Here is a 3,958-nt window from a genome sequence, read left to right as displayed (position 1 = left end):
AAGTCGTTAATTTTGATGAATCTGGATAACTTTTGCCGATCGCATGGTCCAGCACCGGCGACGCATCTTTCAAATGTCTGCCTTATCAACTTTCGATGGTAGTTTCTGCGACTACCATGGTTGTCACGGGTAACGGGGAATCAGGGTTCGATTCCGGAGAGGGAGCCTGAGAAACGGCTACCACATCCAAGGAAGGCAGCAGGCGCGCAAATTACCCACTCCCGGCACGGGGAGGTAGTGACGAAAAATAACGATACGGGACTCTTACGAGGCCTCGTAATCGGAATGAGTACACTTTAAATATTTTAACGAGGAACAATTGGAGGGCAAGTCTGGTGCCAGCAGCCGCGGTAACTCCAGCTCCAATAGCGTATACTAAAATTGTTGCGGTTAAAAAGCTCGTAGTTGCATTTGTGCGCCGCGCTGTCGGTGCACCGCATCCGCGGTGATACTGACACGTCTGCGGAGCATATCGTCGGTGAGCCGTCGGTAAAACGGCGGTTCAATATCAAAATCCTATCGCGGTGCTCTTCGGTGAGTGTCGAGATGGGCCGACAATTTTACTTTGAACAAATTAGAGTGCTCAAAGCGGGCTCAAAATGCTGCTTGAATATTTCGTGCATGGAATAATAGAATATGATCTCGGTTCTATTTTGTTGGTTTTCAGAACTCCGAGGTAATGATTAATAGGGATAACTGGGGGCATTCGTATTGCGACGTTAGAGGTGAAATTCTTGGATCGTCGCAAGACGAACATCAGCGAAAGCATTTGCCAAAGGTGTTTTCATCAATCAAGAACGAAAGTTAGAGGTTCGAAGGCGATTAGATACCGCCCTAGTTCTAACCGTAAATATGTCATCTAGCGATCCGCCGACGTTACTACGATGGCTCGGCGGGCAGCTTCCGGGAAACCAAAGATTTTGGACTCCGGGGGGAGTATGGTTGCAAAGCTGAAACTTAAAGGAATTGACGGAAGGGCACCACCAGGAGTGGAGCCTGCGGCTTAATTTGACTCAACACGGGAAATCTCACCAGGCCCGGACACCGGAAGGATTGACAGATTAACAGCTCTTTCTTGATTCGGTGGGTGGTGGTGCATGGCCGTTCTTAGTTGGTGGAGCGATTTGTCTGGTTAATTCCGGTAACGAACGAGACTCTAGCCTGCTAAATAGGCGTCGTCATTTAGGTGTGCGCCGCTCCGGTGGCGCAACTCACTGGCGACGTATTAAAATTCTTCTTAGAGGGACCGGCGGCTTCGAGCCGCACGAGATTGAGCAATAACAGGTCTGTGATGCCCTTAGATGTCCTGGGCCGCACGCGCGCTACACTGAAGGAATCAGCATGTTCTCCCTGGCCTAGAGGCCCGGGCAACCCGTTGAAACTCCTTCGTGCTGGGGATTGGGGTTTGCAATTATCCCCCATAAACGAGGAATTCCTAGTAAGCGCGAGTCATAAGCTCGCGTTGATTACGTCCCTGCCCTTTGTACACACCGCCCGTCGCTACTACCGATTGAATGATTTAGTGAGGTCTTCGGACCGACACGCGGTGGCTTCACGGCCGTCGGCGTTGCTGGGAAGTTGACCAAACTTGATCATTTAGAGGAAGTAAAAGTCGTAACAAGGTTTCCGTAGGGGAACCTGCGGAAGGATCATTAACGTGTGTGTATGTGTGCGAGACGCGTGATATGTTCACGAACGTTGTTGCGCCGCTGTTGCTGTTGCTGTTGTTGCTGTTGCGACGACGACGACGACGACGACGACGACGACTTCGTACATACCGTGTTTACACATATATATATGTAATACATCCATAATGATATATATATACGACATATATACATATATATGTACGTACGCGCGCGCGCTGCTGTTCGTATCTAATGCGGACGAGCGCGCGCGCGTGTGCGTGCGTGTGTGTGTGCGTGTTTGTATATATGTATAAAAAATAAAATGTGAAATAATTGTCTCTAGCGTCTATTACGCCTAACGGCGCAGCGGCGACGGCGCCGTGGCGGTGGCCGGTGGCGGTGGTGGCATTCGTCGAAAGTGCTACCGCCGCCGCTGCCTCCGCCGCCGTCGAAGCGGCCGGGTGGCGGAAAAACGCCGAGAGACGAGCGCCGACCGGGGCATACCAAACGGAGCGTTCGAAGCGGTGAAAATCCCCACTGCCTAGCTCAGGCCCTTTATTGTCGGTTGGCGCTATACAAAACGAAATTTAAGCGGTTAGAAAGATGACAATGTCGTGCGTCACGCCAGCTCGTTGGGGGGTGCGCGGGTCGTCGTCGTTCATCATTCTAAAGGATTCGCGTCGGGGCGTTAAGCTTTTTCGGTGCCGTTTCTTTATGAACGCCTCGGCGCACATGAATTCGACCAACTTTCGACGTTAATACATAAAAACGGACAATCAAGTGGCCGACGGCGAGAGCCGTAGGCCGCTACCGTAAGTAATAACAACATTAAGAAAAAACCATTACCCTGGACGGTGGATCACTTGGCTCGCGGGTCGATGAAGAACGCAGTTAACTGCGCGTCATAGTGTGAACTGCAGGACACATTTGAACATCGACATTTCGAACGCACATTGCGGTCCGTGGAGAAATATCCAGGACCACTCCTGTCTGAGGGCCGGCTGTTAAAATATAAAAACCACACTGTTCGGTGTAGAACGCGCGCTACGTGCGCTCGCGCCGGTCGATGCGCGCGGCGGTGACGCGCGACGCGGCGGCGGCGGGTTGGTGGGGGGTGATGAACGAGCTCGCGGACGGTGCGATGGGACGATCTCTAATAAGAGTCTCTCGTCCGCGCCGCCGCGGCTCTCACTCTCTCTCTCTCTCACTATCCGCCGTCGCTGTCGTCGCGCTGCCGCTGCCGCACTACCGCGCGCGGGCGAGCGGGCGCGCGCTCTTTCGAACAATTGACGGTTTCCGTTGAACGTTCTTCGCGACGGACGACGGACGGCGGGGTGCTGCACCCCTCACGTCCGCGTACGCGCGGAGCGCGTTTACGGTCCGTTTAAATATATCGAATTGTATTGAATATGAAACGAGTGTGAAAAGATTACACGCATCGCTAAGACGCGAGTCTTCGTAGTGCGGTCTTCGTCCGAGCTCATCGGTTCGTGTATACGATATAATAAAATATATCGGAAGCACAGACGACGCGTCTCCGACGGATGCGACCGGCAGGCGGTGAATGTTTTCTTGCGCGGCAAGCGTAACGCACACACAAACATATGTAAGTAAACATTACGTGATGTTCATGTGCGCGCGCGCCTAGCCCGATGCGAGAGAGTTCACCGCTCGTCGTCGCTACGCATCCGTATTATGTCGGTGATACGCGTCGTCGTTCCAGTGCGAACGTTATATTATCGTATCGATACGGACCGATACCGAAAGGGCCGGACGATCGATCGCTAACGAAAAGTACTCGCGCTCGCGTATGCGTGTCGAGATTTTCGTTTACGCTCGTATCATCATAATCATCATCGTCATCGTCGTCGTTCATCGCGCAACGCGTGTTGTGTGTGCAGCGTTGCGTTGTGCGTGCGCGCGTCTAGAGACCTCTAAGGACTCGCGACGCGCGCGCCTCGCGCACGCGCACTCGCTCTGCGACGCGCGATGATCGCGACGGTGGGGGTGGTGTACGGTAGGCGGACTCGACGTCCGAAGGGCGTCCCGCGACGACGACCGGCCGCCGTGCGCGCTTGCTTGCTTGCGCGCGCGGTCCGTCGGTTCGTCGTCGTCAAAAATATAATAAGGGACGTCGCGTACGGATATCGCGTCTGCCTCGAATTTTTATCGTTGGCCTCAGATCAGGGAGGATCACCCGCCGAATTTAAGCATATTAGTAAGCGGAGGAAAAGAAACTAACAAGGATTTCCCTAGTAGCGGCGAGCGAACAGGAAAGAGCCCAGCACTGAATCCCGCGATCGTCTCGAGCGCGGGAGATGTGGTGTTCG

At 53.5% G+C, this 3,958-nt stretch overlaps 2 non-coding genes across 2 annotated transcripts in view; both read left to right on the top strand.

Annotated features, from left to right (window-relative positions):
- Positions 1 to 2,471: 2,471 nt before the first annotated feature.
- Positions 2,472 to 2,628, top strand: LOC137929154 (5.8S ribosomal RNA). Its single transcript, XR_011108725.1, has one exon. It is a non-coding gene; the product is annotated as a 5.8S ribosomal RNA (ribosomal RNA).
- Positions 2,629 to 3,801: 1,173 nt separating this feature from the next.
- LOC137929176 (large subunit ribosomal RNA) overlaps positions 3,802 to 3,958 on the top strand; it is a 4,033-nt gene continuing 3,876 nt past the window's right edge. Inside the window, exon 1 of the ribosomal RNA XR_011108745.1 lies at positions 3,802 to 3,958. This exon is cut by the window's right edge and continues 3,876 nt beyond it. This is a non-coding gene — a ribosomal RNA (large subunit ribosomal RNA).

Source organism: Battus philenor, unplaced genomic scaffold, assembly GCF_028537555.1.
Source record: "Battus philenor isolate CCGP_79_NKW_IND1 unplaced genomic scaffold, ilBatPhil1.0.hap1 SCAF_43, whole genome shotgun sequence".
Classification (NCBI taxonomy): domain Eukaryota; kingdom Metazoa; phylum Arthropoda; class Insecta; order Lepidoptera; family Papilionidae; genus Battus; species Battus philenor.
This window is presented reverse-complemented; position numbering and strand designations above follow the sequence as displayed.